The sequence below is a fragment of the Sus scrofa genome, chromosome 8 (genome assembly GCF_000003025.6).
Source record: "Sus scrofa isolate TJ Tabasco breed Duroc chromosome 8, Sscrofa11.1, whole genome shotgun sequence".
Lineage (NCBI taxonomy): Eukaryota > Metazoa > Chordata > Mammalia > Artiodactyla > Suidae > Sus > Sus scrofa.
In genome coordinates this window covers 116,146,350-116,159,557 of record NC_010450.4, presented here as the reverse complement: position 1 = coordinate 116,159,557, position 13,208 = coordinate 116,146,350, and the positions used below count along the sequence as shown (strand labels likewise).

At 37.5% G+C, this 13,208-nt stretch overlaps 1 protein-coding gene and 1 long non-coding RNA gene across 4 annotated transcripts in view; one reads left to right on the top strand and one right to left on the bottom strand.

The window, feature by feature from the left end:
- The window catches only part of ARHGEF38 (Rho guanine nucleotide exchange factor 38), a 135,550-nt gene that overhangs the window by 39,717 nt on the left and 82,625 nt on the right, over window positions 1-13,208 (top strand). The gene's annotated exons all lie outside the window — the stretch shown is intronic.
- Window positions 1-13,208, bottom strand: part of LOC100738848 — a 52,576-nt gene that overhangs the window by 34,763 nt on the left and 4,605 nt on the right. Inside the window, exon 2 of the long non-coding RNA XR_002346844.1 lies at window positions 1,454-1,564. This is a non-coding gene — a long non-coding RNA (uncharacterized LOC100738848). The remainder of the gene's footprint in view (window positions 1-1,453; window positions 1,565-13,208) is intronic.

The following is a 13,208-nucleotide window of genomic DNA, read 5'->3' as shown; positions in this document are numbered from 1 at the left end:
GGTGTTTGAGATAGACATAATCACTAGGGCGGTAAGCGGTCCTCGTATTCAATTCAAACAATATACAAAAACCTAAACTAGGAAGTAAAAATGATCAGAAATCCCACTACTCAGAGGTAGTCATCATTCACATGGTTGGGAACATGCTTTCAGACCTCAGTTTGGACACACACACACACACACACACACACACACACACACACATTTTTACATAAACACAATCAAAATTACACATACTGATTTCATCCAGCAGTCTTTCGGATGTATCTTTTCATGGCCACTAACATTTTCCAGTGTTTTTCTGCTGTGACTGATGCTGAAACACGGGTTCTGGGTGTGGTCATCTTATCTCCTTAGAATAAATGCCTAGCAGTGGAACTGCTAGATCAAAGATACGCATATTAAGGATTTTGATAAAAGTTGCCAATGGACAACCCAACAGTTGATACTGTTCTGATTTGCATTCCCATTAACAGTGCTTGAGAGAGTGCATCACTGCATTCTCTTTTAAAGCTGGGCCTTACTGGGTTTATAAACAACAATGAAGACCAGGTTCCTTTGATTTCTTGGACAAGTATCTTCTTATTTCTTCATCAGCCATTTCTAGTCTTTTATGTTTATTTTTTGTCTTTTTTCTTTTTAGGGTCGTACCCGTGGCATGTGGAGGTTCCTCAACTAGGAGTCTAATCAGAGCTGTAGCAGGTGGCTTACGCCAGAGCCACAGCAACACCAGATCCGAGCCGAATCTGCAACTACACCACAGCTCACAGCAACTCCAGATCCTTAACCCACTGAGTGAGGCCAGGGATCGAACCCGAATCCTCATGATTCATAGTAGGATTCATTTCCACTGCACCACGATGGGAACTCCCATTTTTAGTCTTTTAAATCCCTCTTTATATCCATGTCTTTTGCCTTAAAAAAAAAAAAACCATGGCTTATTTTACTGTTTTATAAAACCTCTTTTTATATTAGGAATATTCTTTCTCAATCCCACATGTCACAACTAATTTCCTGAGCTTGTCTTTTGCCTTCTAATCTTGATCAAGGTCAAAGTCAAAACCTTGTTCAAGGCTTATTCATTTGTTTTGCTGTGTTTAAGTGGTTGGATATATCCAACTTTGTGGCTTCTGGGTTTGGCATCTCAACATGTACCCCATAATTATAAAAATATTGTAAGTCAGCTTTCCCAACATCAATTATTAAATCTATTCCCCAGTACGTACAACATCCAGAAGCAGAGTTTATATTTCTTAACACAAGACTTTCCGCATAAATATTAGAAAAAGTATCTGGTTTACAAATCAGGGAAAACCAGTAACCTTTGATATAAAGTTTGTATTTTTGGTTTAGGATGATATATAAAGAACAGCAGCAAAGCAGGCTTGGAGTTGTTCTTTCACAGGGACTCATCTTTAGTCTACTCCTTCATGACTTTTTATTAGGTACTTACTATTTGTCAGGTCCTGTTCCAAGCACATCATGAATATTCTGATTTAATCCTCTCACAATTCTCAAGTTAGAAGGTAACTGGCAACTTTCTGAATCTGAAAATTTAATAATTCTGTAAAAGTAGGAATAACATTCACAGTCATGACAAAATTTTCTCTCTAGTTTCATTGTTAAATATATAAAAATTTTTTGGCGTCTTTTTTCATTTAATGTAAACTATCTTGCATTGGTGCAACCTCTACTCTTGCAGGTATTAATGGTGATTAATAAAATGTTCATTTACATAATTATTCAAATATTTGTTTCAAAGGCACACGGCATCAGATTCTACTGCCATCTAACTTCCATTATGGTACAGTCCTAACTAGTCACTCCTATTCTCTGAAAAATTCTAATCCTAGCCCGCTGTCTCCATAACTTCCCTCTCTACCCTATTCTGCCATCAATTTTAGGTAATTTCAACATTCAGGCATATGAGTCACAGAACCTCCCAGCCTTTCACTCAGTTCTTTGACTTGCTAACATCCAGCTATCTTTCCTCAACCCCGTCTCAGCCACTCACTCCAGGGTCACACCCTAGAACTGTCATTAGCAACAACTTCACCCCATCAGAATCAGAATTCCAGGCTTACCATTCTCTAGCCTCCACGTCCTCTCTTTCAGTCCACTCCCACTGGTCCCCCCTCCCAACAATCTCCCCCAACAACAAATTCTTAATGCCGCCAGGACTTCCATGCTATTGAGCCCACTACTGCCTTTTTCCTTGTTCATCAATCCCACACCTGGTTTAGTTTCCATGGGTCCTTTATTAGAATAGTCCCTCCTTGCAGATGAATTCAATTCCCTCTGCTCTCTCTTCCATTTACTTGCCTGAAAAAAACCTGCCCTTGATGAACTTCACTTTTCTGCTTACTTTCTACCTTTATCCATGCAGCTGAACCAATCTCTTTAAAATTCACCACCATTTTCTTCAAGTGGGACCCCTAGTAATGTCTCTGAAGGGACTCTTGCACGTCTTCTTCTTGCTCCTTGCACTTCAAACATTCCCTCTTTTAACTATCAGCACACAGCCTTTCCCATCAATTCATTGAGAAAATAGACACAAGAAGAAGGTGCATGCACTTCCATCACCAAATTTACCAACCTGCTGTCATCTCCACCTATATAACCTGGCCAGTGGATCTTACTTCTAATTAAGAATAACTTCTCCACTGATGCAGAATTCTATCACCTCAAGTTTGCTCCAGGATTTTACCCCTGCCGTTGTCCTTTTTCTCTCCTACACAATTGATTTTTCTTTCCCTATTGGATCTTTCTTATCATTATCTGCTATCAAAAAAAAAAAAAAACAAACCTGGCAGAGCCTCCTTGCCTCCCCACTTTTATCTCTCACAAGTGTCCTATCTTAATAAATCTATTTCTTACCTATCATAAAACAAAATAAAAACCAAAACTGAAAACTTTTTTTATTGTTATTTCCCCCAACACACTTTTTTTATTCTACTGTACAGCATGGGGACTCAATTACACATATATGTATACATAATTTTTTCTCCCATTGTCATGCTCCGTTATAAGTATCTAGACATAGTTCTCAGTGCTACACAGCAGGATCTCATTGCTAGTCCATTCCAAAAGCAACAGTTTGCATCCATTAACCCCAAGCTCCCAATCCCTCCAACTCCCTCACCCTGAGTAACTACAAGTCTATTATTCAAGTCCACGATTTTCTTTTCTGTGGAAAGGTTCATTTGTGCTCTATATTAGATACCAGATATGAGTGATACCATATGGTATTTGTCTTCCTCTTTCTGACTGACTTCACTCAGTATGAGAGTCTCTAGTTCCATCCATATTGTTGCAAATGGCATTATTTCATTCTTTTATATGGACGAGTAGTATTCCATTGTGTGCATATACTACATCTTCCTAATCCAATCATCTGTTGATGGGCATTTGGGTTGATTCCATGTCTTGGCTATTGTGAATAGTGCTGCAATGAACATGTGGGTGCATGTGTCTTTTTTAAGGAAAGTTTTAACTGAATATATGCCCAAGAGTGGGATTGCTGGGTCATATGGAAGTTCTATGTATAGATTTCTAAGGTACCTCCATACTGTTCTCCATAGTGGCTGTACCAGCTTACATTCCCACCAACAGTATAGGAGGATTCCCTTTTCTCCACACCCCCTCTAGCAGTTGTTATTTGTGGACTTGTTAATGATGGCCATTCTGACTGGTGTGAGGTGGTATCTTTTGGTAGTTTTGACTTGCATTTCTGTAATAATCAGGGATGTTGAGCATTTTTTCATGTGCTTGTTGGCCATCTGAATATCTTCCTTGAAGAAATGTCTCTTCAGGTCTTTTGCCCATTTTTCAATTGGGTTGTTGGCTTTTTTGCTGTTGAGTTGTATAAGTTGTTTGTATATTCTAGAGATTAAGCCCTTGCCCGTTGCATCATTTGAAACTATTTTCTCCCATTCTGTAAGTTGTCTTTTTGGTATTTTTAACGGTTTCCTTTTCTGTGCAAAAGCTTGTCAGTTTGATTAGGTCCCATTGGTTTATTTTTGCTTTTATTTCTGATGCTTTGGGAGACTGACCTGAGAAAACATTTGTAAGGTTGATGTCAGAGAATGTTTTGCCTATGTTCTCTTCCAGGAGTTTGGTGGTGTCTTATCTTATATTTAAGTCTTTCAGCCATTTTGAGTTTATTTTGGTGCATGGTGTGAGGGTGTGTTCCAGTTTCATTGATTAACATGCAGCTGTCCAGGTTTCCCAGCAATTCTTGCTGAAAAGACTTTCTTTTTCCAACTTTATGTTCTTGCCTCCTTTGTCGAAGATTAATTGACCATAGGTGTCTGGGTTTATTTCTGGGTTCTTTATTCTGTTTGGTTTGTCTGCCTGTTTTGGTACCAGTACCACACTGTCTTGATGACTGTGGCTTTGTAATATTGCTTGAGGTCTGGGAGAGTTATGCCTCCAGCTTGGTTTTTGTTCCTCAGGATTGCTTTGGCAATTCTGGGTCTTTTGTGGTTCCATATAAATTTTTGGATAGTTTGTTGTAGTTCTGTGAAAAATGTCATGGGTAATTTGATAGGGATTTCATTGAATCTGTAGATTGCTTTGGGTAGTATGGCCATTTTTACAATATTAATTTTTCTAATCCAGGAACATGGAATATCTTTCCATTTCTTTACATCTTTAATTTCCTTGATTAATGTTTTATAGTTTTCTGCATATAGGTCATTTACCTCTTGGTCAGGTGTATTTCCAGGTATTTGATTTTTGGGGGTGCAATTTTAAAAGGTATTGTGTTTTCGTATTCCTTTTCTAAAGTTTCATTGTTAGTATACAGAAATGCTACTGATTTCTGAGTGTTAATCTTTTATCCTGCTACTTTGCTGAATTTGTTGATCAGTTTAAGTAGTTTTTGGGTTGAGTCCTTAGGGTTTTCTATGTATAGTATCATGTCGTCTGCATTCAGTATCAGTTTTATCTCTTCTCTTCCTATTTGGATGTCTTTTATTTCTTTTGTTTGTCTGATTGCAGTGGCTAGGACTTCCAATACTATGTTGAATAGCAGTGGTGAGAGTGGGCATCCCTGTCTTGTTCCAGATTTTAGTGGGAATGCTTTCAATTTTTCTCCATTGAGTGTTATATTTGCTATGGGTTTGTCATAATTTGCTTTGATTATGTTAAGGAATGTTCCCTCTATACCCACTTTGGTGAGAGTTTTTAATCATAAATGGATGTTGGACTTTGTCAAATGCTTTTTCTGCATCTATTGATATGATCAAGATACCACCAAAAAAGAAAACTATAGGCCAATATCTTTGATGAATATAGACACAAAAATTTCAAAAAAATTTTAGCCAACTGAATCCAACAACGTATCAAAAAGATCATGCACTATGACTAGGTGGGATTCATCCCAGGTTCACAAGGATGGTTCAACATACACAAATCAATCAACATCATACACCACATTTACAAAAGAAAAGCCAAAAACCAAAACCAAAACTCTTGACCCTGAAAGAATTGTCAGTATTCTTTCTTTTTCTTCCTTCCTTCCTTTCTTCTTTCCTTCCTTTCTTTCTTCTTTCGAGTTGAATATGAAGTATTTAGTATGTATAAAACATGTGTGACTAAGATATGTTTTAAAATAAGCACAATTTATCAAAAATCTGTCCCACTGAGTTAATGATCAATATAAAAAAGACTACATGTATAAGAAAATTCCTTCTTTTGAAATTATAATCCATTTTTGTATCACATGGAATAAGAAATTAACTCAGTATGAAGATGTCCTGTTTTAAACTACCTATTACACCTGTGAGTTAAACTGACCCCCATGTTCATGTTATTTCTGAGCTAAATTTCACTTGTGTTTTCGCTTTTGTTGTTTTTCTTATTTTCACTTCCTACAACTCTTATGAGCAATTGAGTCATTCTAAGAATTGGTGTTTCAGACCATGTAAAATAAGGTGTTTCTGCTATGGTGATACGTAGCTTCTTTACTTGGCATGTTTGACTCTGGCCTGCAGTTCTTTGAAATACCGTTCTCACAATTCTAGCTCACGTTTCCTGTGTGATTCCATTTTGGACTGTTTATAGCTTGTTGCTTTTGCACATCTGGCACTTCCCTTTGCTTAGTTATCTTCCAGGGCTCTCTGTCTTCCTCACTGTGGAATTCAGTTTCAGTCCAGCAGTCTCCATGTCCTTTCCACTCATGTCGTAACAGCAATTAGTGATTTCTCAGAGTTCTCAAGTCAGAGCCACATTTTCTCCACTTCTGAAAGCTTTTAACCTTTGATTAAGTAAGTAAACGCTCAGGAATTCAGGTGACTCTTATAAAACTTACGAGTGCTAAGGCAGTTAATTCATGCCACCAGTTCATTAACTTTACCACCTTTTCATTGTTCATTAGCTCCTTCTTGTCCTCCACTTCCTTGCTAACTGTTTAAATACCACGAGTCTTTGCACACAAGCCACCTGTCATCAGTTAGCGTCAAAATTTATAAATTAACACATACAGTTTTCATGTTGCCAAGGAAATGATCTGCAAACCTTGCTTAGCCAAACCGGAGGGAACATAAATATTTCACATGTACAGGTGAGGCTGGAAGGGACTTTGGGAAGTCACCTGATACATGTCTTTTTTCTTATTGAGAAGACTTTCTCTGCTGTACTGTATTCCCTCCATGTCTTCTCCCTACATATCTGATCCATGTCTTTTCTGGAAGTAGTAGAAGAAACGAGTCCATTTATAAAAGTAAGAACTGGAAGAAGGGAGTTGAAAACCGAGAAAGGCACTGTGCTTATCTGAGTGAACTTGCATAAATGAATCAGGTACAAATGAATATCTAGGACCAGCCCTTGACTGACAACTGCTTCTTGATCTCACAGTTACAAACCTTGATCTTCACTTCAAGGCCTTTCTGTATACAAAATTTCAGCGAAAACAAGGTCAAACCCCGCAGTTACACCTTCTTCAGTAGCAGCACTCTGAGAAGTTTTGCAAAGAAGGCAAAAATTATCCACGACATTCAGTGTTGAAATGTTTAGTTGGAAAACTGGTTCTAGTTATTTATTATCCAAATATGTCTCTGGGAGAAACTCCACATTTTTGGCCGTAAGGCAAAATAAATCTAAACCAGAGCAAATTAACCTAACAATGGAAAATGGTTTTATGTGTAGGGAAAGGAGAGAAAAAGTGATTGAAAAGCATAGTGAGAAGAATTTAAATGTATGTTTTTATTTTTGTTTTTAATTATTTTTTTAATTTGTAAAATTCACATAATAGAAAAATACCGAAGATCTCAAGGCTATGATAATGTCTTACAGCTATTCAGTTTCCTTTTCTAGAGGCAAATACCATTACCAGCTTTTTGCTCTTCCAAGGGTATTCTATTTATGTGTACATATTTGAATATACATTTAGTCAATTTTCATTTACATGATAAGAAAGCTGTGTGCATTTATTTTGAACTTATATTTGATCTAGTTATGTGAATTATGCTGGACATTTTGTGTTTCCTGGGAAAGGGACAAATAATTTTGTATTGACAAGACCTCAATTGGAATTTTCTGTTAAAATTTGGATACACTTTATGGAAGCAATTTTACATATATATATATATTTTTTTTTGGCTTCTTCGGGCCGCACCTGGGGCATATGGAGGTTCCCAGGCTAGGGGTTGAATCACAGCTATAGCTTCCAGCCTATGCTACAGCCACAGCAACACAGGATCCAAGCCGCATCTGTGACCTACATCACAGCTCACGGCAATGCTGGATCCTTAACCCACTGAGCGAGGCCAGGGATTGAACCTGCAACCTCATTGTTACTAGTTGGATTCGTTTCCACTGCGCCACAAGAGAAAGTCCTGTAAATACTTTTCATTGGAAAAAATATATAGGGCATTCCTGTTGTGGCTCAGTGGTTATATATATGAAAATATGTATAGCTTTGCCACTTAGAAATAAGCACTATAACTATTTTGGTTTCTTGTCTAGGCATATACAGACACACCCCAATATTTTGTGAAATTGTAATCACCTATATATGCCCTTACAGAACCTCTTTTTCCTGAAGGATATATTTACATGTCTTATTTTAAACTACAAAGAGCAAACACTAATTTAAATGGAAAAACATTTTCTTTTCTTTGTTGAGAGACCATCAATTTCAAGAGAACAATTTCAAGGTCTCTCTGGATGCTGAGCCTCTGAATGGAGAGTGGTGCCCACCTGTATTTATCATGGAAATCTAGGTTAGCAGTGGGGTATTTCAGTGTCAGGATGGCAACTGTTCTGTGTGACATAGGCAACATACAGTCCACTGTATTGATATCCTACTGAATCCCTCTCTCTCAGGGTCCAAAGTGGGTAAGGCAAGGCCTAGAATAGAAGAACATTAAAAACAACTGAAGAAAAATCCTTTTTTTGAACCAACAGATACAGCCTTATTAAAAAGATTATATACCATGACCAAATGGGATTTATCCAATGAATGGAAGGATGGTTCAGTATTCAAAGTAATAATAATAATATAGCACATTGAAGGAGAAAAAACCCACTGCATATGATTATCTCAGTTGATATAGAAAACACATTGAAAAAATTCAATACCCTTTCTTGATAAAAATCCTTAACAAATTGAGAACTAAAAGGAATCCCCTCAACTCAATAAAACACATCTATGAAAAACCCACAGCTGACATCTTAATTGTGCAACATGGAATATCTTAACCTAAAATCAGTAAAGTGACAAGGATGCTCAGTGGGACACTTCTATTCAACCTTGTATTGGAAGTTCCAGCTGGAGCAATCAAGCAAGAAAAAGAAATAGAAAGCATCCAAACTACAAAAGATAAAGTAAAAATATCCCAATCTGCAGATGACAAAGTTTTACATATAGAAACACCTAAACAATTCACACACACACAAATATTTAGAGGTAAAAATTTCAGCAAAGTTTAGGATATGACATAAACACACAAAAATTAGCTGTATTTCTATTAAAGCAGCAATAACAAACCAAAAGGAAATTAAGAAATCGATACCATTCATAGTTACATCCAAAAGAATAAAACACTAAGGAACAAAGCCAATGAAAGAAATACAAGATTTAAAGTCTGAAAAAAAATCTTTGATGAAAGATATAAAGAAGATCTAAACAAACAGTGAGACATTCCACCTTCATGGATCAGAAGACTTGAAATTGTCGAGATGGCAATTTGTCTGAACTGATCTAATCTATACATTCAGCACAATCCCCATCAGAATTACAACTGCCTTCTATGTAGAAATTTATAGGTTCATCCTAAAATTCATAAGAAGCTCAAAACAACAACAAAAAGTCAAAACAATCTTGAAAAAGAAGACAAATCCTTAACTTGCCCCTCCCCTTTTTTTCAAAGGGGCAAGCAGGAGAAGGGACTACAGGGCCCAGGGAATTCAGCTTCCTGCGCCTGCCTCCACCTGAGGGAAGTTACTATAGCTTAAGCTATGGTATCAATCTTGATAGAGAATCTTATGCATGAGGAGAGAGCACGGAGTAGATCTCTGAAAGGAGACAGGAAGGAAGAGAGTATTAAAGGCATTATCATAATAAAAATACTGTTCAAATACTGTAATACTATGAAAATCTGCACATAACAAAAAGAAAGCTATGGTGTTCCCATTGTGGTTCAGTGAGGATGTTTCTGTGAGGATAAGGATTTGATCCCTGGCCTCTCTCTGTGGGTTAAGGATCCAGCATTCCCCAAGCTTCGGCATAGGTCTCAGGTGTGGCTCATATCCAGCATTGCTGTGGCTGTGGTGTAAGCCTGTGGCTGCAGCTCCCATCTGACCCCTAGCCCGGGAACTTCCACATACTGCAGGTATAGCTGTGAAACAAAGAGAGAAAGAGAGAGAGAGAGAGAGAGAGCACCATGGCCCAATTGATGACCTATAAATTTTAAGCTGTTTTTATTACATTTTAGTTTGGTGAGTGATTTTATATTCCTTTGGAGTTTGTTGTGTTTTTAGTGGCTCCCTCCTCACCAGCATAAGCCCATTGCTATGCTTTTTAAAAGGGGACTGTAACTTCAGCATGTGTTCTGGGAATTTTTCAGGTTTCCATTTCCTCTCATCTGAGGTTTCTGGTTGGACATCCCTGGTGTCTCTCTTGACCCATCAAAGCCCAGTTCTACCTCAATATCCAGCCCCTGGCTGCCTCTCCAGGTGCTCCCAGGAGTTACACAGAGGTCAGAGGCTGTGAACAGACCCACTGGACTGCCTGCTTGGCTCTCAATTTTGGTTTTACTCCTTGGGCATGCTCTCTGAGACAACACTCAGTTCTTCTGCGTTCTCTCCCAACCCCTTCCCCGGCCCAGTTCTCAGATGCTGACTTCTTCAGAAGAGGGATTCAGATAATGAAGTGTAATGAAATTTGGCCACTCTCACTGAACAAAGAGCAGAATTACAGTCATGACAATTCACTGAAGTTCAAGATAAAAGAATCAAGACAGAAATACTTTATCTAGTAATTACTAAAATATACTCAGCTTTCATTTATAGATAGGAAGATAAATTAGGCTTTCCAAAGCTATTTACTAAAACTTTGCCTGCATAACAAATAGAGGAAATCATAGGTGAACAAATATCTTTTATCATGCATTTTTAAGTTTTCATTTCTTAGAAGGACTCTTGTCAGAATTGTCTTCTCTAGCTTTCACCTCCACTAAAAGATTTTTACTATTGTCAGAGATAATAGTCATTCATTTTTGCTTAATAGGCAACCATGCAATTTTTCCTCTTTGCTTTTGTCCTATTACCCAGCTACTCTTTTTTTTTTTCTTTTTTAGGGCTGCCCCCGCAGCATATGGAGGTACCCAGGCTAGGAGTATCATCAGAGCTATAGCTGCCAGCCTACACCACAGCCGCAGCAACGCAGAAAACAAGCCAAGCCTGAAACCTACACCAAAGCTCACCCCAATGCCAGATCCTTAATCCACTGAGTGAGGCCAGGGATTGAACCTGCGACCTCATGGTTACTAGTTGAACACATTTCCACTGCGCCACAATGGGAACTCCCAGCTACTCTTTTTAAAAATACTTTATTATTTTTTTAGAGAATGTTAAGGTTCACAGCAAAATTGAGGGGAGATTTCCATATATTCCTTGACCCCACACATGCATAACTTCTCCCATTATCAAGATCCGCCACCAGAATGTTAGTTTTGTTACAAATGATGAACCTACATTGACACATCATTATCACCCAAAGTCCATAGTTCACATTACTGTTCACTCTTAGTGTTGTCTATGGGTTTTGACAAGAGAATTATGGTATTGTGGAGAGTATTTTTACTGCCCCGAAAAATCCTACATGCTCTTATTCATCCCTCTGTACTCCCAATTGATGACAACCACTGAAATTTTTATTGTCTCCATAGTCTTGCTTTTTCTAGGATGAAATATTGTTGGAATCACAGCATGTAGTCTTTTCAGATTGACCTCTTTCACTTAGTAATAGCATTTAAGATTCTTTTGTGTCTTCTTATGGCTTGATAGCTCATTTCCTTTTAGGGCTGAACAATGTTTCGTTGCACGGCTGAACCACAGTTATTTATCCATCCACCTACTGAAAGGTACCATGTTGCTTCCAAGCTTTGGCAGTTATAAGCAAAACTGCTGCAAATGACAATGCACACATTTTGTATGGACATAAGTTTTCAGCCCATTTGGTTTACTGGATCATATGGTAAGAACAGGTTTAGTTTTGTAAAAAACCACCAAATTGTCTTTCAAAGTGACCATAGCATTTTGCATTCCTGCTAGCACTGCCAACAGTTCCTGTTGTATCACATCCTCACTAGCATTTGGTGTTGTCAGAGTTCCGGATTTTGGCCATTCCAATAGGTGTGTAATGGTGTCTCATTGCTTTAATTTGCATTTCTCCAGTGACATATGATGTGGAGCCTATTTTCATATGCTTATTTGCCACTTGATTTTCTTCTTTGGTGAGGTGTCTATTAATATATTTGGTCCATTTTTATTTGGGTTGTTTGTTTTCCTATTACTGAGTTTGAGTTTTAAGGGTCCTTCTTTTTTTTCTTTTCAGCCTCACCCACGGCATACAGAAGTTCCCAGGTCAGGCACTGAACCTGCACCTCTGCAGTGATCTGAGCCATTGTGCTCAGATTCTCAACCACTGCACCACAGCAGGAAACCCTGAGCAGAAGATTTAATTTCAGTAAAGTCTAGCTTATCAATTATTACCTTCATTGATGTACCTAAAAAGTCTCTATCATACTCAAAGTTTAGATTTTCTCCTACGTTATCTTTTAGGGTTTTTTTTTTATGTTTTGCATTTTACATTTAGCTCTACGATTCCTTTTGAGTTAATGTTTTGAAGGGTGTAAAGTCTGTGTCTAGATTAGTTTTTCCACACATGGATGTCCATTTGTCCCAGGACCATTTGTTAAGAAGACTATCTTTGCTCCGTCGTATTTCCTCTGTTCCACTGCCAAAGATAAGTTAACTCTATTTGTGTTGATCTACTTCTGAGCTCTTTATTCTTTTCTATTAATCTCTATATCTATTCTTTTACCAATGCCATACTTCTTGACTGCTGTAGCAAATGCTAAGTCTTGGAATCAGATAGTGTCAGTATTCCAAATTTGTTCTTCTCTTTCAATACTGTGTTGGCTATTCTGGGTCTTTTGTATCTCCATTGAAACTATATGTATACTTTAGACTCAGTTTACCAATATCCACAAGAGAACTGCTGAGATTTTGATTAGGATTTACTTGAATCTATAGATCAAGTTGGGAGGAACTGACATCTTGATGATATTGAGTCCTCCTATCCATGAACATGGAATATCTTTCCATTTTATTTAGTTCTTCTTTGATTTTGCTCATCTGAGTTTTTAACTTTCCTTGTGGAGCTTATACATAGTTTGTTAGATGCCTAAGTATTTCATTTTGGGGGCTGCTAATGTAAATGTTGTGTTTTTAATTTTGAATTGCACTTGTTCATTGCTGGTATGTAAGAAAGCAATTAACTTTTGTTTATTAATTCTATAAATGGCAACTTCACTATAATCACTTATTAGCTCCAAGTTTTATTTTGATCGTTTTGTGTTTTCCACATACATAATAGTGTGATCTATGAGCAGAGACACTTTTATGTCTTCCTTCTCAATCTGCATATGTTTGATTTCCTTTGTCTTATTACATTAGCTAGAACTTCCAGTACAATGTTG